Source organism: Octopus bimaculoides, chromosome 8, assembly GCF_001194135.2.
Source record: "Octopus bimaculoides isolate UCB-OBI-ISO-001 chromosome 8, ASM119413v2, whole genome shotgun sequence".
Lineage (NCBI taxonomy): Eukaryota > Metazoa > Mollusca > Cephalopoda > Octopoda > Octopodidae > Octopus > Octopus bimaculoides.
This window is the reverse complement of record NC_068988.1, coordinates 27,881,058-27,904,394: the sequence shown is the minus strand read 5'-3', so window position 1 is coordinate 27,904,394 and position 23,337 is coordinate 27,881,058. Positions and strand designations below refer to the sequence as shown.

Here is a 23,337-nt window from a genome sequence, read left to right as displayed (position 1 = left end):
TATAAGAACTATTGAAGAGAAACAGAAAGGAAGCTTTTTGTTACCAACCAACCTGGGACTGTTTCTGGTTCTGTGATATAAACTTTTAAAACCTATCATCAAAATTTCAGGTTAATAATGACAATGTTATTTTACTAAATTCATCAGTATTTCAATAGAAAAGGGTTAACTAGTGTATAATATTTTGAGTTTGGTTTATGATGGTACAAAAATGGAATTCATTAACATATGCTTAATTCCATATTACCTAAAACCCAAAATAATGGTTGATCCATCCTAAATACCTGTCCTGATTAAAAATCCATGCCACTACCAGCTGAAAGAACAAAAAAAAAAAAAACATTTGTCTCTTATAACTAATTATTCTGTGTATTGCATTCAATCAGACACAAAATCACCAAGTCTACATCAGGCCTGCTTGATGTCTACTAACAGATTAAAATCAGTTCCACAATATTTTCCAACCAATTATTTTGACATTATGATGGAACTTTGCTAAAACAAAGATACTGGCTACATCTTATGTCAATTAATTTCAAAAGTAATGAAGAATTTAGTAAAATAACTGTCATTATTCATCTGGTGTTTGCATCATTATCATCATCATTTATTGTCCATTTTCGATGCTGGCATGTTTTGGATTGTTTGACATGGAGCTGGCCAGTTGGATAGCTGTCCAGACTCCAACTGTCTGTTGTGGCATAGTTTCTATGGCTGGATACCTTTCCTAATGCCAACCACTCTACAGAGTGTGCTGGGTGCTTTTTACATGCCACCGCTACGGGTGTATTTATACAGCACCAGCGCAGGCGCATTTTATGTGGCACTGGCACTTGTTAAGGAGCAAGCCTGTATGTATGAAGGACTTCAGTTTTACTTAGCTTGTTGTGTTTTCTCAAGTACAACAAATTGCCACAACGCCTGGTCTTTTGTCAGTTCCTCAGTGAGACCCAGTGACTGAAGATCCTTTATCCCTCGTCTTCCTGGGTCTACCCTTTCCACAGGTTCCCTCCACAATTAGAGCTCAGCACTTCTTTATGCAGCTATCTTCATCCATACACAACACAAACTAAGTTTTAATTTAAAATATTTTAAACAGGAAGCTTGTACCATAGAACCAAGGATGGTCTCAGGTAGTTTTTAATAATTTTGAAAACAGGGAAGAATTTAATAAAATACCTTGTAATTAATTTGGTACTTGGAACATAAATTACATGAAATTTTAATGAAAGGTTCTAATTTAAAACAGGAAGTTTGCATCAAAGAATCAGGGGTGGTTTTATGTGATTTGGTATGAAAAAAAGGTTAAAATTCATTGAAAATAATTAATAGGAGTTAAATCATAAAACTAATAACATCCAATTTAAATATAATTATCAACTTAACCATTAAAGTGACTAAGAATACAAACACTACCACTGTAAACCTCATTTTAACCATAAAATTAATCAGCGAAAACTATGGCAGATATTTAATCTTTACTCAATATCTAATTATTCTTTACACGGATTTTTAATTAGATGATTTTAGAACAGACATCATCATCATCATCATTTGCAACAAAGTTGAATGAAACCTGAAATTAATGAAGGCAAATTCAAATATTAACCAAGCTGCATAATTAAAAATTATCTGTTAAAAGGTACAATAATGGCGACGATAGTGGTGGTGATGTGGTAGTGATGATAAAATATGAGGAAGATTGCAAAAAGAAGAAAATGCACACAAAGGGGTTTAATGCAAAAGTTATTTAGAAGAACAAAACTACAATAAAGAAAACGGTTTCGTGCAACATTTTTACTGCAATAGTTACAGGAAAAAAAAAAAAATGGCAGTAGAGGTTGCAAGCTATATGCTTTATATAAATATCAAAACCTAACACACACACACAGATGCTGGTAGCCAATAAAAGCCATCTCAGAAGTAATAAACATGTGATTCAATCTAATGAAGTTATTATCAGAGATTCTTAAGACATCACTTTAGCACATGTCTATAAACTTCACCAAGCGAACTGCTTAAACTGTTAATAAATAACAAGAATATCATCTTCAAATATCTCCTAATAATGGTTCAATAATAAACTCTGCAGTAGCAGTCTAATCTAAACTCCTCCCCCGCCCCTGCATCTCCAACTGCCTCCCAAATAGCAATATATTTCTCTCCATTCAACAAGGTCAAATACATTAATATCATTAGTAGATAATTATTCTTTTAAGCCTGAGGTTATACCAATATCAATTTCAGGAACATTGATGAAATTAATATGGTATCTCAGATACATTTATATTAATATGATTGAAGTCCAACAGCCAACAATGTGATATTAATTATACTTCCTGCCTTCAATGTTGATAGATATATTTAAGTTGTTATATAACAATAATAAACATAGGCAGAATGATAATGATTTGGTATTCTTAATATTTGCTCTTTTAATACAGACTTCGTTAAGAACTGCAATTCTTGCAGTCAGTTTAGAAATAATATCACTGTTTAATTCATACATCATTGTAGTTTCCCTAAATAGAGTAGCTTGAGACAGACAAGCAGACAGACAGACTGGCTGGCAGGCAGGCAGGCAGACAGACGGGCAGACACACAGACAGACAGAGGCTTCTTTTAGTTCCTGTGTACCATGTGTTTTGGGGTTCGCTCCCATTGCAAGGATCTGATGGCTAGGGTTTCCTAATATAACAATGGGTTGACCAATACACTATGAATGAAGTCTGATACATGGAAATTGGACGAAGCCCATTGGTCCAGTTCTAGATGTGGTTCTGTGGCTAGTATGCCTCAACAACCCTGAGAGTTATGCCAGTGGAGTACAAGCTCCTGGTCAGGCCTCCCACACTGGACAGGTCAAAGTATAGTGGCCAGATTAGTATGGACCACCTCTTCCAAGAGGTAAAAATGGGTTTGTGTTGGGCTAACAGCCCAACTTTGAAAGAAGCCAAGTTACAGAAGCACTGATGATAATTCAAAGCCAGCAAGACTTGGGAGAGGAAATCCTTCCCCCAGGGAAACATATGAAGGATACTATGGAAGAGCCGAGAAGGAAGGATCCAAATGGGGGAAAAAAACAGAAAAAGACAGCCAAGAATTGGTAAGGGTGGAGAAAAGTCACTGATGACCAATGCTTCAGAGGAGCAAAAAGCCGAAGTAAATTTTTTGCGCGCGCACGCACACGCACACACACACACACACACACGCGCGGATGCATATTCTTGTTTTGGCATGTGCATATTTATTGTAAACAAAGAGTCACTGTTCATACAAATGGTTATTTGTTTCTGATTATGATGTATCCAATTTCATTGACAAAGCTATTTTTTGTGTAGCTTTACAGATGAAATTTCACTTCCTATCATCATCATCATCATTTAATGTCTGTTTTCCATGCTAGCAGGTGTTGGATGGTTTGATAGGAGCTGGTAAGGTCAGGGGCTGTCCACAACTCTACTGTCTGTTTTGGCATGTTTGCTAAGTCTGGATGCCCTTCCTAATGCCAACCTCTTAACAGAATGTACTGGGTACTTTTTACATGGCGCCAACACCAGTGTTTTTGACATGGCACTTGCAAATCATTCCCTCAGGATAGCTCAGCACTAATAATATTGTTCCAAATTGTTATCAACCTTTTCTTTCTATTTTGTGGTAAAACCCACATACAAAATACTGTCCTAATATTCTGATTGTTCTCTATCAACTTTATCAGAAGAAATCCATCCATGGTTGTTGTTTGTTTTTGTAACTTCTATAACAGCAAGAAGATTCTAAAGTATTACAATGAAGTGCTCTTTTTATCATATCACTTTAGTATGAGGCCAGATTACAATAATAATCCAATCAATTTAACAAACATTCTTATTACTTAACAATACAATTACATCAGTTATTAGGGGGGAAAAAATTAAATATTTTACAAGCTGTTTATAAGTCTATTATGAAAAACAATGTTTCAAAATGGAGTTAGCCAAATAATGATATATATATATTTATAAATTTACCCTGCTGGTCATTATTATTGGGACAGCTCTTGAGGTAGGAATAAGCTGGATATTTTATATACATAATGTGTGTGTGTGTGTGTGTATGTGTGTATGTGTGTGTGTGTAAGTCATACTGTTTTATACTTGGTTTTAGGAGAAAAAATTGTAGTGCGACATATACAGGGCAAAGTTTGAACATGTAGGGAACAAACTTTGTACCAAGATCTAACACTAAATTAGGAGTGCAACTCATACACAAGTAAATCATGTGTGTTTGTGTCCTCATAATAATCATTTAATGTCTCATTTTCCAGACTGGCATGGGTTGGACAGTTTGACATGAACAGACAAGCCAGAGGATTGCGTCAGGTTCTTATCGTAATAAATGTCTTGATGATTAAAAATGCTATACAAAATACAGCAATGATGAGAATATTTCTCAAAAGAAATTATTGCCAATATATAAACAGAATAATCATAATTGATATATCACCTTTGAGGTGTAGCAGAACTGAACTGTACTATTTATAAAGTAATTACTAAACATAAACAAACAAGTATAACAAACAAACATGAGACATACAAATAACGAGAAGCTAAAATTGTTGCCCATTGAGATACTACATGCAATTAATTATGAATGTATTTAATTAGGTTTCTAGACATTAATTAATCAGTTGAGAATTATCTCCAATTTCAATAAGAAACCAAAGAAAAATATACAAATACCAAATTTACTGGAAATTGAATAATTTATTTAATTAAATGAATGCCTATGAAATTTATTTCATATAAACGACAAAGTTGAGCTCTTTATATTGTATTGATACAAACTTTTATTCAACAAACCAATGTAGGTTTAATATGTACAAACATGTTCACCGTCTTTGTTACATAATGGATTTCCTCTGAACTTTACCTCAACAGCAACAAAAATAAATTATTGATTCCAAATAACAAAATAAAGAATAAAAACATAAATGAAAATTAAAAATAAATGCAGATCTGAAATCTTACAGCTTTTATTGGATTCAGTCATTAGATTGTAGCCATGCTGGGGCACTATTTTGAAGAGTTTAGTTGAGTAAATGGATACCAGTATTTTCTTTTAAAAGTCTAGCACTCATCCTATTGATCGTTTTTGCCAAACTGTTAAGTTACAAGAACATAAACAAACTAACATCAGTTGCCAAGTAATGGAGGTGGGTGTGACAAACACATACACATCTAGCTATGTGTGTGTGTGTGTGTGTGTGTGTGTGTGTGTGTGTGTGTGTGTGTGTGTGTGTGTGTGTGTGTGTGTGTGTGTGTGTGTGCACATGCGTGCATGCATGCATGTGTGCTTGCCTATTTATATGTTTTGTATGACAATTGTTATGAATTAGGAAATAAGCACTTGAAAAATTATTCCCAACCCAATTTTAAATTCCTTTATTTCTATTAATGTGTTTCAGGAAATATATGGTGAATGTTGTAGCCACATCACCATTGCCGCCACAACAATTGTATAATGAATATCTATTGCGCATTTATATTTTTATATTTCATCAAATATTGAAAAAAGTAAAGTCAGAGAAGTAAATTTAAAATAAATGTAATTGTAAAAACTAAGACTTTAGAAGATTGATAAATCAGAATAAACGAAGAAATCAACTATATATAAATGTGTACTTTATTTGCGCTTTAACCAATGGTTTCAGGTGAACAGGAATTTTAATTATCAAGTCTGCACATGGGAACATTGGTACTCGTTTCCATTTTTGATGAGAACTGTTAAGAGATCCTTCTTTAGATCTAATTGTACACCCAAGATTATATACACACTTATTTCTGTACACACAATCTTAATGATTGTGATGAAAAACTACTGAAAATGTTTTGTCAGTTTTACATCAATATAAGCAATATAAATTGTTAGTAAGTCTGACATTTTCTTGACAACAGTGCTTTGATATTTAAATATCAATGAATATATTCAATTCAGCTAAAGATTCAAATTCTCCCATTGTATACTTAAATCTCTATAATAGATGTTAAGATTAAATCTGCTTAGTTTTATCAATGACAAAGCTACAGAAGGTTACGTCCAGCAAAATAGTCCTCTAATTAAACATTAGACATATTTATTAGTGACAGAGGCACATTTAATATGAAGAAGTAATATTTCTCTCCACTAAAATGTGGACGCTCTAATTGTTCCAGTTCAGTTTCTTCAAATAGACCATCCATGTTTAAGTGGGGATAAATTGTTGTTGTTGTTGGCACTCCGTCGCTTACGACATCGAGGGTTCCAGTTGATCCGATCAACGGAACAGCCTGTTTGTGAAATTAACGTGCAAGTGACAGAGCACTCCACAGACACGTGTACCTTTAACGTAGTTCTCGGGGATATTCAGCGTGACACAGTGTGACAAGGCTGACCCTTTGAATTACAGGCACAACAGAAACAGGAAGTAAGAGTGAGAGAAAGTTGTGTTGAAAAGTACAGCACAAGACCCCCAAACATGCGAGATGGGTATACACTTGAATATATACCTGGGTATACTGGGATACAGTCAGTTGTATCAACCCTAGTACTTGTACTTTATTTTCTGAATCATAGTAGAATAAAAGGCAAAGCTACTATTGGTGGGATTTGAACCCAGAATGTAAAGGTTTAAAACTAAGTACAAGGCATTTTGTTCAATGCTCTGATAATTTTGCTTATCTACTGCACTCCATGGCTATGATCTTTACATGTGAACAGCAGCTAGAGAGTTATGTTTAATACAAGAGAACATGAGTTGGTAAGGCTACAGTACTATAGAGGAAATCAACCATTGGAAATTCATAGTGAAAGAGATTATCTTAGAAGAAAATGACTATTTGTAAGACCTAACATTGAAGCAAGTTTTTTAACAACACATCCATGTCTTCACTAATTGAATTTACACACATACACACCAATTATTTCAACCCTAATGTTGATTTCTCTTTCAAACTTTTCTTCTCAATGTATATCAAACAGACAGAATTGTTCGTAAATTCTGACACAGACTGATTTGGTGAGTGAGAAAGTAATGTTGCTTTACTTTATTGCCACCCTCTCTGAAGAAAGAACAAGAAACGGGTTTACTGTTATTTTATAGATGCAACTACCACTAAGCCGGTTATATATGGATAGCCATAGAAACAGCCAAACTGTTGTTTGACCAGTCTACATGCAAATCAGATCACAAATGAAATCAATCAATATGCCACTAAAACTTAAGTTAAAATTCTTATTGTTAAGAATGTGAATAGGATTTTATAACGGAACTGTAAACAATTCTGGGCTGAAATACTTAGTCTATACATGTATATTCTCTAGAGTTATTTTACTCTATTGACATCTTGACTAAGTCAAGTATTCACAGAATTTGTTTCCAATTCTATTGTAAAACTCTATTCACATTATTAAATGTCTTAGATAAAACCAACTCTTCCAAAGAAAGCAGCTGTCTTGTTTCGCAGACAGTTCTTCAGAGAATACAATTAAACATACATAACTAGCAAAGAAAAACAATGAAAAAAAAAAAAGTAGTGGGGGACACAATAACGAATACTTGTGACGGAAAATATTTAAATAGGAGGAAAAATACACAAAAAATTAAGTATAGTTGTGCACATGAGTGAAGTGCTTAAGCTGCAATGATTATAATTACCTTAAATAGTATGTTAAAAGAATTCAAATACAATTATTAGTTTAATGAATTAAATACAGACATACTAATTATGAGAGTAAAAGGGAGCTTAACATTAGTTTGATTATTATGGAAAAGACATAAACTTCCTGTTGAAAAAGAGTTCATAACTCCAACTAAAAACATTTGTCTCCCCTTACACACACTTCCTGCTTAACACAAACTTTTAACCCTTTTTTTAAACCTAACACAACTCTCAATTCTCATGCATCCTTATTTTTCCAACCATTATATACATAAACTAACATTGAACTTCAAAAGCTCAAAGACAATATAATGTATTGGTATAGTTATTTTTATATATATATATATATATATATATATATATATATTTTTTTTCTCCGTGTTTTTCTCCTTGTCTCCGTATTCTTTCTGTTGAAGAGCGTAGCTCGAAACGTCAAAGACTTTCCGTATTCCCGAGCGTCATACTAATATATACTTTTGTTATTTACACCACCTGTCCTCGTCTGTTATTATTTGTATATTCTCCCATATATATATATATATATATATGGGCCTCACAGAGGCAATGACAAATGACCAAGCCCTTTGGCATTATGCCATGCTTGAGAAGAAGACCCATCAAGCCAAGTGAAATTGTAGTCATGGCAGATACTGGTGTCACACAAATGGCACCCATGTCATTGGCACATAAAAGGACCCATTACACTCTTGGAGTGGTTGGGATTAGGAAGGGCATCCAGCTTGCCAGCCCTGGTAAACCATCCAACCCATGCCATAATGGACAACGGACATTAAATGATGGTGTTATATATATATGTATATATACATATAAATATATGATAGGAGCCAGTAAATCAGTAGAGCTTGGTGCAATCTTCTACCTCGCCAGCTCCTATCAAACAGTCCAACTCATGTCAGGAGGGGAGGACATTAAATGATGATCATCATCATATATACTATATGCATATATATGCATACATGTATGCATATATATGAGTGATTGTGTTTGTGTGTAACCTTCTCTAGACATCACCCGATCGTTGTATATGAATGTCTTCATCATCATACAAATGAGATGGTTCTTTTCCAGTTATCTGTGCTAAATGTGTATGGCCATGGGGAAACATTACCTTGGAAACAGGTTGGCTACAAGAAAAGCATCTGGCAAAAAAAAAAAACTGCCTCAACAAGTTCCATCTGACCCATGAAAGCATGGATATGCGGACATTAAACAATGGTGACCAGTGGTTCTCAGCCCCTTTTTTTCTATCTATGGACCCCACTTTGATTACCATTTTATTCTGGTGGATCCACATAGCTATCTGATGTTTAAAAACTAGTTTTATAGATACTTCTTCAACAATTCCTGTTTTGTTTTTCGCATATTAACTTATGCAGTTTGAACTTTATAAAACGTTAGAGAAAGAAACTTAGCTGTTTCAGGGACCCATAGAATGCCACTGTAAATCTGGATCTCCAGTTTACTCTTTTGCATGTGTGGACCAATCCCCTTCACCCCTGAATCTCATCTGGATCCCCAGAGGTCATACAGACTCTAGTTGAGAACCACTGATGATGATGATGATGATAAAGAATAGAGATAGTTTTCAGAGTAAACTTGATAAGATGTAGTGTTAGTATAAATCAAAATGAGATCAATACTAAGAGCATGGAGTTTAAATATTTTTCTTTGATGGATCATAGATGGACTGCCTTGTTATTATACAATAGTTATAGATGATTAAATGAACTAAACAGAAGATTCACCTGAAGTTCAACTGAGATTAAGTATTAGGCTAAACATTGATTAGAAAATTAATGGTAAGAGTTGAATAAAGTAAAGGATGATGATAATAATAATAATAATGATAATCCTTTCTATTATAAGCACAAAGTCTGAAATTTGGGGGAGGGGGTAAGTTGATTACCTCAACCCCAGTACGTAACTGGTACTTATTTAATCAACTCCAAAAGAATGAAAGGCAAAGTAAAGAGAGACAAAATGCCGCTAAGCATTTTACCTGGCGGGCTAACGATTCTGTCAGATCACCGCCTTAATAATAATAATTGATTATGCAATGTGGGTCAATCGCATGTAGCTTGATCTAATAGTAAAGCTAAGATGAAATGTATACACACCTCTTATATACACATATATAAGCAACTAAATATGTACTTCATGTATGAATATTCTCACAAATATTTGAGAGGTTTTTCTTAGTTTTTTTTTTTATCATTATTTTCTTTGGCTATCTATAAATTGTTGTTTTTTTCTTCTTCTTATTCTGCTCTCTGAAAAAGCTATCTATGAAACAAGACAGCTGTTTGGTAAAAATCAATTTTATCTAACACACACACACACACACACACTGCATCACATCTCTGGAAGTAATTCTATAAATTAGGAATCATTAAAAGCATTTGCAAAATTAGGCGTAGGCATAGCTATGTGGTTAACAAGCTTGCCTTGCAACCATGTGATTTTTGGTTCAGTCCCACTCCATAGTAACTTGGATAAGTGTCTTCTGCTATAGCTTTGGGCTGATTAATATCTCGCGAGTAAATTTAGTAGATGGAAACTGTACAGAAGCCTGTCGTGTGTGTGTCTTTATAGTTCTACCACTTGACAACCAGCATTGGTTTGTTAATGTCCTTGTAACTTAACAATTCAGCAAGAAAAACCAACAGAATAAGTACCAGACATAAAATTGGGGTTGATTTGTTTGGCTGAAACCCTTCAAGATGATGGGCCAGCATGGTCACAGTCCAATGACTGGAACAAGTAAAAAGCAACATACAAAAAAAAATCTGAAATAAGAGCAGCACTCAGAGAGCGCAAACCTCCGCCAAGGCAACACCAACATCCTCTCAATGATTAGCCAAAGACGATTTTTAAAATGGGAATATCTGAAATAAACTTGACTGCTCTCACAAATGAGAATACTAAAAATGAACTCGACCACTCTCAAAAATTAAATAGTAAAACATAAAAAAAACGGAAAAATAATGCAGAATCCTTGTTCAGTACTGGATTGATCCCAAAATCTAACCAGTTCGCGCTAGTCACGAGGCCAAACATCCCATAAAGTTTCATCCAAATCCATTCAGCGGTTCTTGAAATATCTTGTCCACGGACAAACAAACAAACACAACTGAAACAATACCTCCACCTTTGCTAAGGTGGAGGTAATAACAAAAGAATTTCAAAGAACGGGGTGAAAGTGAATGAGAACAACAAAACAAAAGCTATGAATACAAAATTTGGTTCATTGTATACAAACAGAATACTCAACTCATTGATAAACATACATACATAATATACGTACATAATATAGTATAAATGTATTATAAATAGAAACAAGTTTGTTTTAGAAAGCTGTTAGAATGCAAATGGTTCTATAAATATCAAAACAACAATAACAAGATCAGAATGTTATCTTGGAAATATTTATTAGTTCCTTATATTTCAGAAAATTCTATTATATGACACAGAATTCATTGAACAAAGATAGATATTGGATTTGCTAGACATCTTTTCACTACTTTTACATACAGCAGGTGAGAAGCCTCTATGTTGTTGCTTGACTTATTATAAATAACAAGCAAAGCTTGCTCATATCAAATGTGTTCCTAAAAATGAACACATCTGATATGCAATCCTAGATACATTATGCCAAAAAAAAAAAAAAAAAAAAAAAAAAGAAACAAATGGTAACAAATACAACAAGGGAATCTCTATGAGGTTACTCAACTTGTTAAAATTAACAATGAAATTACCCTAAAATCATATCTTGTCATCTTACAAGCGTAAAGCTATACTGGATGAGGTCTGGACACACATGTCATCACCGTAGTGTTAATATCCACTTTTCTATACTTGCATGGCTCAAACAGAGACTATTGAGGTAGATTTTCTACAGGTGGATGACCTTCCCGCTGCCAACTCTCACCTGTTTCTAAGATATGTTTTTGTAGAATATTGGAAATGAACAATGCTGCTTGTATGACAGTGACAATCATTTACAACTATTATACAATATCAAGACAAACATACACATATATGTATATATTATATATATACACATACGATTGGCTTCTTTCAATTTTCGTCTACCAAATCCACTCACAAGGCTTTGGTTTTCTTGGGGTTGTAGCACTTACCCAAGGTGCCATGCAGCAGGACTGAACCTAAAACCATGTGGTTGGGAAGCAAACTTCTAAAGCACACAACCACACCTGAACCTCATTAATTCGAAAGGGCTGAGGTAATTATAACAGCAATAGATGAGACAGAGAGAGGAAATCAACATCTGCAAACTTGTAATCACAACACGTTAGTGAATAATCGCAAATTAGCCAAAAGACATTCCATTCAGCTGCAGTCTAAGTTATCTGTGTGAGTGAATGTGTATGTGTAATAGAAGCAACTCATACACGCGAGTAGCACTCATAGATGTGAGTAGTACTCAAATAGGAGTCTTCTTTGACCCGGTCATATTCTAGTACTAGAATAGTAAACGAATGAAGGGTTCAATCACATTAATCAGGTTGTGTGTGTGTGTGTGTGTGTGTGTGTGTGTGTGTGTGCATAAATCAATAATTCAAAATATAAATAGAACTTTGTTTTGTCCCTTTAATCAGCTAAATGGAACCATGTTGAATTAATAGAGTTTTTAAAATAGTGAAAATATCTGACAAGAATAGAAATTCTGAGAACAAGGCTCCAATAACTATTTCATATAAAATGTTTTATTTAAATACTCAGGTTGATAAATACCTTGCCAATAATATTTGATAGATAAAAACTGTACAGAAACCCTTAGTGTGCGTGCGTGTGTGCGTGTGTGTGTGTGTCAGCGTGGTTGTTCAACCTGCTAGAAATAGCAGTAGTCAAATCTCTAAACTTTAATCCTTTTACCTTGAAAAAGGAAAAAAAAAGAGCACACTAATTAATTTCCTTCTGAATACACAATGTCCGAGAAGAAAAGATGATCATGGTTGGAATGTCTTTGAATATGGACTGAACTCATATTCAGAACTGAGATGAGATTATAATAAAAACAAAAAAAAAAAAAAATGAAATTCCAATTGTGATAGCATATCTATAAACAACTAAAGATTGGAGTGTATTCCAGAGTCTTTACCAATCAGCCATATGAAATTCTTTTGTATAATGTGTGTGTGTGTGTGTGTGTGTGTGTGCTCTTGCCAACACATCACGTGCTGGTTGTAAATGAACATTGCTATCATACAAGCAATGTTGTTTATTTCAGGCTTCCATGTAAAACACGCCTGGCCATGGGAAATATCTTGCCTGGAAACAAGTGAAGGTTGGCAACAAGAAGAGCATCCAGTCACTGGAAAATTTGACCCATGCAAACATGGGAAAGTGGGCATTAATTGAGGATGGTGATGACCATGTCCATTAAACTGCTCAGTGGACAACCCATCATGTTTGATGGCACATGTGTCAATGTGCTTAACAAACAGAATATACTGTTATATATTTATGGAAAAGATCAAATTTATCAATGTTTTTTTTAAATGATTTGATATTCTCTATAATATTTATTATTTTTCACAACATCAGTTCATTATTTCTAAATAGTTCCCAAGCAGATAGCATTTTACCATCCCACTAATAACTTAACAATTGAGTTAGTAATTATCATATAATTACTTTCGTTAATGTTCAAATAATCATTTTAAATTATAATCACAAACATATTCAGCATTAATATAAACAACAATTGTCTACTAGACATACAATTATTTTGGTTAAAAATTGCTACACCCAAGTCATCAGCTGGCATCATTAGTTAACCAATTTTTTTTTTTGTTACGTAAATTAGTAATTGGTAAATTAGTCATCAAATCACAATGATAACTAAGGATTCTTGGATTTAGTCACATTTTTGTATATATGTTAGTTTTCAGTGTTATCTACTGTCATAATTGAAACATATTTGAAATATGTGGCTCAAGAGATATCCTAGGTATCAATGTATGAGAGATATTTAGCAGCTTACCATGAGTAGGACGTTAATGATAGTTTTTAACCCAAGCAATATGTATATAAACACATAAAAAGATTCATTAAATTACAGAGTACTTCTCCAGCCAACAACAGTGAGCTATATTCTTCCATGGTACCTATTTACAGTGAAGTAGACTTGATGTTTGGAGAGATAAGGGTATTTTTCAGAAGACACAACACAGTTATGATAACAGATACAAACAAACTATCAGCTCATCAGCCGACACCCTACTACCCCACCCAGCAGCAAAGCTTGTTTTTGCACAGTTACTAAAATACCAGTAAAAAGTAAAATATTTAGTAAACAAATTGTTTAGATTTATCATAGTTTTCTTAATTCTAAAATAAGAAAAACAAAATGCATGAAGGTCAACCCTTTCATTTCTAATTCTAGTTGGTTTACTAAATCAGGATATATTGGAGTATATGGTATGGCATACTGAGGTTCTGATGATCTTGTTACTCTTAAAACCAATTTTTAAAAAAATGCTGTGCAGCTGTACACATATTTTTTTTTTATAGTTAGAAGGGATGTTGATAAACATCCTGGAACAGAAATAAATGACTCATTATAAATATTTTAGTTAGGCTACAACTACACTATATTATTATTGCTGTTTGCACTGGCATATTTCTGAAGACAGGCTTTCGAGTTCATTTGTGCTAAATTTCTGGGGAAAATATCCACTAATAATCAAGACCACACAAAGCAAAACATTACAAAATCCAGTTCTTGTTGTGGGATAGGTTCATGTGCCTCTAACACTGAAAGCTATGCCAGTGGAGTGCAACTCCTGGTAGAGCTTCCCTCCTATGCTGAACAGGTCAAAAGATAGAGGCCAGACTAAAGTGAATCACCTCTTCTCAAAAGTGAAAATAGGTTTACATAGGACCAACTACTCTACCTAGAAAAAAAACAAAATTACAGAAGCATTGATGACAATTCGGAACCAACAAGACGTAGGAGAGGAAAGCTTTCCCTTAGGGATGAAATGGGAAGGACAATACAAGTAGTAGAGCTGAAAAAGCAAGGATCCAACTGGAGAAATGCAAAAAACACAGCCCAGAGCCGAGAACAGTGGATAAAAGCTGTTGACAGCCTATGCTCCATTGTTAGTGAAGGGCTTAAATAAGTAGTAATATGTCAAGTAAGATTTTAGAGATGAAATGCTAAGTTATCAGCAGCAGTCTAGCTTCTTATATAATATCCCAGCTGATTCATAAATCTGAATCTAGAATGAAGTACTGACTTTACCAGTCACCAACCTCAACATACAGAGTTACGCTATACATTAATGGATCAAGAATCTGCTAAATGTACAGTAGAAAGAACACTCGTCCTTATAAGATTGAAGAGCTGTACTGTCCTAAACTTGAGTTGGGAGTTTTTACAAGATGTCTACATTTTGATAAGTTTTTGTTAAATCAGACACAGTTTAAAGCACTTTAACCTTTCCCCTCATTCAACTACACCCCACTCGGCAATTTCTTTCAGATATAAACACTCAACATTAAGAGCACTCTTCATTTGATAGGTTAAAGAGATGTAACCTTTATCCCCCTTTCCCTTTACATTTTCCTCTTGTTTCTTTTCTCATTATTTATTCTTACTTTTTCTCATATTTTCTCATAGAGTAACCATGTCATTCGAGCCTGAACACTTGCCAAGTCATCTACAGTATATTCTGCGAGCTTGTCTGATAACTGCACTAACCGAACATGAAACTCAAAGTGGCTCACATATGACTCCTGTATTAATTAAATGATACTTATCTCTTGCTGGATAGAGTTCTTTTTTGCTGATCCTACCAACAAGCAAATAGTACAGTGTGTGTGTGTGTGTGTGTGTGTGTGTGTGTGTGTGTGTGTGTGTGTGTGTGTGTGTGTTCGTTCAGATGTTCAACTGCTAAAACAATTTGAATGTTAAATGTGCATAACAACAACGATAAATACTTTTACCGTAGTTATATACAATTACCATTTAAGAATTAATTAAATAACAATAACATTTTAAATAACTTCTTATAGAAATAGCTAATAACATTAAAATAGGTCTCCAGTAATTAACGTGCTTAAAGCTAATGAAGTATCAAAATTACAAAGGGTCGCTGCTGAGAAACATCTTAGAAATATAAAACTTTAATTAAGCTAAGAAACTATTTTTGGGGTGAGATTTCACTTAAGGAACAATGCTAAGAGATAGTCTTATATTTCACTTATTGGCTTTGACCCCAAAATAATATAGAATGTAATGCTGCCTTAACTCTTTATCAATTCAACCGACTATATCTAACCTAAATATTCAACCTGTTTTATGCTAAAACTGGCCACATTAAACCTCTCATACTTACCCTACAATGTCATTCTAAAAATAAACAATCACGTCACTGAAATCCTAAAGCTATGAGGTAGTGCATCATTAATTCATAACAATGTAAATGAAGAAGTGTTACACTTGACAGAATAATTTGAGTGCTAAAGAGTTAAATAGTGAAAACAGTGTAAAAGCTAAGACAGAAATTGAATTTAACCTAACATTTTAAATCAAAGGTGCAAAATGTATGGCTGTACCACCATATATAGTCATAATATAACAGAAAAGCAAAAAGGTAACCCATGCAAAGTCAACCACAACATTAATTATGGGTCAAACAATATTTCACTAAATGCTCGACAGACTTACAAAACTGTTAAATTTGTGGAAGGTATAAATAGTATCAAAGTAGAAATATTAAAAAAATTTTTATTTTTTGTTCCAGTCATCGGACTGCAGCCATACTGGGACACTACTTTATAGGGGGTAGTCGAACAAATCTACCCAGGTAATTATTTTTCAAGCCTGGTACTTATTCCATCAGAACTTCTAAGTTAGGGGAGCATAAACAAACTGATAGCTTGTGAAGAGATAGAGGAGGGTCAAACACACACACGTCTGTGTGTGCCTGTCCCCTATCACCATTTAACAACTGGTGTTTGTTTGTTTAAGGTCCTATGACTTATTGGTTGGCAAAAGAGGTCAGCAGAATAAGCACCAAATTTCAAAAATAGGTTCTGGGGTTGATTTGTTTGATTAAATCTTTGAATGCAGTGCTGTAGCATGGCCACAGTCCAACAATTCAAACAAGTAAAAGATTAAAAAAAAAAGATAACAAATCTGTATTGAATTTACAGAAAATAACATTACTACAACTGCATGTGGGAATGGGGTGCTTGTGTGTGTGTGTGTGTGTGTGTGTGTGTGTGTGCTTTTAGCCATTGTAACATAAATTGATTTATTTGAAGAATGGACTTATAAATGAAATGAAGCATTTCAAAACAACCTCCTGTCTTCAATGGAAGGGAAAAAAAGAGAAAACCTCTTTGATAAAGGTCATACATCATCATAAATATAGAGGCTTTTATGTGATCATTTACAAAAAGCATGCATTTAGTTGGAATTAATTATTAATTACAAGTATTAAAAGTCATTAAATGTTCTGTATTTTTAGAAATATTGTCGATGAGTGAAAGTAAAATATCATCTGTACTTCAAAGAGGCCAAACTCAAAATAGTTACTAACAAATCCAACAGTCGGATCATGAATGAACATGGCCTAGTGGTTAGGGTTGTACTTGTGGTCGTAAGATCATGGTTTCAATTTCCTGAAAGTAACTGGCCTTGTTCATAAATTAACTTTCAGGTCAGCACCGATCAAACACACCCATAGTCCAAGTTATTTCAATAGCTGTTACCCTCTCCCTTTCTTCAGGAATAAAGTACTTAGACGCGACGATGCATACCCTCGTGATTAGTAGCAACTCTTGATTGCAAGATTGTAGCTTTGATTCCAAGACTAGGCAGGGTGTTGCATTATTACTCTAGTTCACTCAGCTGAAAATAAGTTACAGCTATAACCAGAAAGTTAACACTACAACAGACCAGTGTCCTGTTCAGGAAGAGTAAGTGTTATAATCTTAGTCACTTATATACCATGGAAGCCAGGTTAAGGTCCAGTTTTATGTGTCCTAGGACTTGAGACAGATTCGAGTCTAAGTCAAAGATGACTGGACACAGTTGACAAAAACTAACCAAAAGAGCACAGTTTATAAAGTGCTGTCAAGCCAAGCATTGCGTTCTGTCTGTGACAAGGATTCTGATCACTAAACAGACCAAATCGACCTAGTTGTAAACAAGAAACACAAGGTAGGAACATGTTGTCACTTCAAATAGTGATAACTCTATATAACTGATAAGAACATTCAAAAATGGTAATGGTAAGCCACTCTAATTGATGCCGCTTATAATTAGGACATCCCTGATTGAGTAGACTTATAATTAAAGACGTTCTAGCCATGACCACACATTTTCTCAACCATTGTATTATTTCTGATTATCTTATCCAATGCATTTCACAAGTTAAGAGTAATCTAAGGGAGATTTGGTTGTTGTTTCTAGCAAATCAAGCAATCGTATAAAGCACCCTTACTGAATGAATACACCAGTTCTTCAGCAGTATCCCAACAACCAATAGATTAATGGTTCTCTCTGACGATGGTCTGTAACTAGAGTCTTCAGAGTTGCCAATTTTTTTTTCTCTCTAAAATCAATAAGAACTCAACAAACATTTATGAAAATATCTGATGTAGAATTTTTGATGAGAGATAAAGAGATAAAATAGATAAAGAGATGAATGCATGTTACTACAGTTATTTCAGCCAGAAATATGAGCTGTTGATAATAAATATGTAATTACATCTTATTTCAGTGTAAATAGTTGTTTTGCAATAAAACCACGCTTTAAAGGGACACAAAAATTACTTGAGTTATGAAGTGTTTATCTAATGACCAATGTGAATAAGACCAACAACCAGTTAACAATATATAAAAAAAAAGGTTGCAATTCCCTTAACTGAATAATAATAATAATAATAATAATAATATAGTAGTCCATTTTACTAGAGGCACAAGGCCTGAAATTTAGGGGGAGGGGACTAGTTAATTACATTGACCCCCAGTATTTTTGACTGGTACTTCTTTTATCAACCCCCTGGAAGAATGAAAGGCAAAGTCAACCTCAGCAGAATTTGAACTCAGAATGTAAAGACAGATGAAATGCTTCTAAGCATTTATCCCGGTGTGCTAACAATTCAGCCAACTCACTGCCTTACAACAACAATAATAATAATAATAATAATAATAATCCTTTCTACTATAGGCACAAGGGATAGTCGATTACTTCAATTCCAGTACTTATTTCATCGACCCCAAAAGGATGAAAGGTAAAGTCAACTTCAGTGGAATTTGAACTCAGAACCTTAAGATGAATGAAATGCTGCTAAGCATTTTCCCCAACGTGTGCTTACACCTCTACCAGTTTGCCATAATAATAATAATTTCTAATTTTAGCACAAGGCCAGCAATTTTGAGGGCAGGTGGAAATCATTTAGATTTCCCCAGTGCTCTTTTATTTACCCCAAAAGGATGAAAGACAAACTCAACCTCAGCAGTATTTGAGCTCAGAACTTTAAAAATCTGGAAGAAATACCACAAAACATTTTGTCCAAACTACTAATGACTTTACCATCATAATAATGATAATAATAAGAATTCTTTCTACTATAGACAGGGGCCTGAAATTTGGCTGACTAGATTGGCCCCAATGCTCTGTTGGAACTTATTTTATTGATCCCAAAATGATGAAAGGCAAAGCTAGCCTCGATAGCATTCGAGTCAGAATGTAAAGAGCCACAAGAAATGCTGTTTAGCATTTTGTCCAACGTGCTAATGATTCTGCCAGCATGACAAACAATAATAAGCCAAATATAAATTTTGGCAGAGGGGCAAGTCGATTACATCAACCCCCAGTCTCCAACTGGTACTTATTTTATCAATCTCTAAAGGATGAGAGGCAAAGTCAACTGCAACAGAATCTGCACTCAGAACATATAAATGGACAAAATACTGCCTTGCATTTCACCCAGCGTGCTAACGATTATGCCAGCTCTCCGCCTTAATAATAAGTAAGATATTATTGTCAAAAATCACTTAGGAAAAACATGCCCCCTAACCAAAGCAGATGATGATTATCTTTCAAAGAAATGGAGAAATTATTTAAATACAAAGATCTAAACAGAATGAACCAGAAAAAAAGAGTATGGAGACATAATCCTTATAATGAAATGTGCCTTGGGAATTATTTAAAAAAGGAGATGTAGACAAATATATAACCAAAACCTCAGCACTTACAAATAAGCACAATATACAAAACAGAGCATCGTTCGACACTGCACACATTATGCAGAGTGCCATCAATGCAACAGAAAACACAAAAACCAAAACAAAACACTGCACACACCAAAAGTGCAGAGCTGCATTCAATAGTGCAGTGAAAGCACACAATAAAAATAAGACTACTGAAAAATAATAATAACATTAAAAACAATAATAGTAATAATAATTTGAATATCTTCTTTTCAGTAGAAACCAAACCTTTATTCTAAAAACAAGGATTTTTTTTGTTCGTTTTTTTTTTCCCAGAATTTTAGTGGTACTTATCGTTACCTACAAATGGATAACAAACAAAATTGACTTTTAGTATGAATTGAACCTGCATCAGAGAGACCTTGTACTAATCATCATAGAGTATCTGTCTAGTCCAAAATGGGGTTAAGTAAATTGCTTTGTAATCCTGAATGTCACCTCTTGTGAAGGTGGAAGCTCATAAATAGGCTGCCTCAGTAGCCTTATTATTAGATATATCAGCAGATCCATCCCAAGGAACTGTCAAAGGTTGAGAATGATTTCAAAATAGATTTTCAAAGACAACAAATGTATCTTCATTTTTCATATAAATTATAGAGTTTTTTTTTTTAAATAGAAATGCTGAAGTTCTATTTATACTAATAACAGAGATCTTCAAATAAAGCAATCTACCAATCAGTATAGTATTTTGATAATTACAAACAAAAGGGGAGAAATTCTGAATAAAAAATAAAAAATAAAAAAAATGAAAAGGCAGCAGGTAAAAAAATTCATTTTGTGCAATTATGGAAAATTATTTGAATTATTAAAATATTCTAGTTTAAAGAAAAATAAGTAAATAGACAAGTAAATTCAGTTTATCTTTAGATATCTCAATGAAAAATATAAACAAAGCATTCTTTTACTCAAAGTGTAGAGTGTCAGGAAGAAGTATTTTCTTAATCAAAAACATTTAACACAGCAACAGTGTCCCACATGCATGACTGACATTGAAGAAAGTTATATAACCCCCATGATAAAAATAAATATAATAAACAGCCTCACTACAAAACTACAGTAGCACACCACTCTCCAAAGGGCAGTGGTTGCAGTGATGTAGGCGGTGAGTAATATGATGCCAATGTACACAACGAGCACAAGCTAACAGAAAGAAGCAGATCTGCACATATTTAAATATGTCTGCTTTGTTACAAAGGTCACTGGTGAAACAAAAAGAACCTGTTGTTCTCCTTGGATGTCCTTTCAGGTTATATAAAACGTGGATAGTTGCTCGCTACCCAACAATACTAGAAAACTACTCGAAGCATAAATGAATCAGTTTGGTAGACTGACTGATAGTTTTGCTAGTACAGAAGAGGATGCAATTATTTTTTTCTAGTGTTTTCTTTACCTAAATGTCTTACTCTAATAATCTACACAGACAACATCAACTAAAGAAGGCTTTGCAAAAATGCATTTTTTTTTTTTTAATAAATATCAATATAAACTATCAAAATAGATGAGAAAAAAAAAAACTCGATTACCTGATCCAGAAACAACATCACATATAGATAGATAGTCCACTAATAATAAATAGTAGCAGCACTAGTAGTCCTCTCAATGTAGCAGCAAGTGGAAGCTTGCTTCTGCAGTGCACTCACTCTCTCACTCATTCTCTATCAATAAAACAGAGGCTGACATATCAATATGTTGCCACAACATACAACAGCTGACTTGAAAGTCTGCTGCTGCATGTACAATCTTCATCTGAGAGAAACAACATTCTTAAATAATTATAATTCAAAGAAAATCTTTCAACAAATATAAGAAAAAAAAGGGAGACAAAAACAAGGCTACAAAATCAAATGTCAATATTATTGATTTTGATTCTTTGACAAAACATTTAGATTCCAGTCCAAAACAACATCAACAGCCCCATCAATGGGACGGTATTATCAATAAAAATAGGGCATTTATCCATTTCTCTTGATAGATGTCATACAAAGAAAACCATTTCATTTTTAAAAACATCTCAAGAGAATTACCAAAGGGATCTGAAGGAAATATTATCTTCTTTAAAATTGCAAAGAAGGGAAGGAAAATGAATTGGTATAATAATAATAATAATAATAATGATTTCTTTATCTTTATTATTTAACAACAACAACTGGATCAATGATTCAATGAAGTTTTTCAAAATTGGGGTAATTTCCCAAGAATTTAAGAAAACAGAACTAATGAGGTAGCTTCTACAAAGTTGGTCATTCAACCTGCTAGAAATAGCAGCCAAAAATCTCCAACAAATTGTGTTACTATCTTAAAAATAAGGATTTATAAGATAATATAAATGGTCAGAATGCATCATCATAATCTACCCCTGGGCATTAGTGTCTTGAGTTCTAAGACTCATTAGGGGCCAGTTACGCAGTTTCCATGGTGCATAAGTGACCAAGATCACAATATTCCTTCTGAAAGGGATGCAGGGTTATTCATTTACAGCTGAGTGGACTGCAGCAATGTGAAATGAAGTGTTTTGCTCAAGAACAGAATGCATTAACCAGTATGGGAATTGAAACTACAACCTTGCAGTCGTGAGTACAACATCCTAATCACTAGGGTATGTACCTTTACATCTAAATACTCAATGACTAGAAAAAAAGGAAGAGGTGGGGGGAGTCATAAGAATATTCCCAATTATAGGTGGGTTTGATCAACACTGACCTGAAGCTTAATTTATGAACAAGGCCAGTTATTTTGACTGGAAGGGATTAATTGATACCATTATTGGACTGGTGCTTTATTTCATCAACAATGGAAAGATGAAAATTAAAGTTGGTTCCATCAAGAATTGGATCCAGAACATAAAAGAGCTGGAAGAAATACAAGACATTTTGTTGGACACAAACAATCCTACCAGCTAGGTGCCTCAATGTGGAACTGAAAATAATGATTTCGACCTTTGGTAAAGGGCCAGTAGTTTTTGAGAGAAGGGAGCTAGTCGATTACACCAACCCCCAGCACTTGACTGGTACTTATTTCATTGACCCTGAAAGGGTGAAAAGCAAAGTTGGCCTTGGTAGAATTTGAACTCAGAATGCAAAGACAGATGAAATGCTGCTAAGCATTTTGTCTAGCATGCTAACGATTTTGTCAGCTCACCATCTTAATATGGCGATCAAGAATAGCTACACAGAGCAGGAGTGGCTGTGTGGTAAGTAGCTTGCTTACCGACCACATGGTTCCAGGTTCAGTCCCACTGCGTGGCACCTTGGGCAAGTGTCTTCTACTATAGCCTTGGGTCAACCAAAGCCTTATGAGTGGATTTGGTAGATAGAAACTGAAAGAAGCCCGTTGTGTGTGTGTGTATATATAAATATATATATATATATATATATATATATA

General features: G+C 34.1%; 1 protein-coding gene across 10 annotated transcripts in view; it reads right to left on the bottom strand.

Moving 5' to 3' along the window:
- LOC106875482 (trafficking kinesin-binding protein 1) overlaps positions 1 to 23,337 on the bottom strand; it is a 209,950-nt gene that overhangs the window by 117,401 nt on the left and 69,212 nt on the right. Inside the window, exon 1 of one of the 10 annotated variants that reach the window (XM_052970004.1) lies at positions 21,480 to 21,594. The exons of the other annotated variants lie outside the window; for them this stretch is intronic. The gene's annotated coding sequence lies outside the window, so the exon portion shown is untranslated. Of the gene's footprint in view, positions 1 to 21,479; positions 21,595 to 23,337 lie in introns of those variants that run through there. 10 annotated transcript variants of the gene reach the window in all.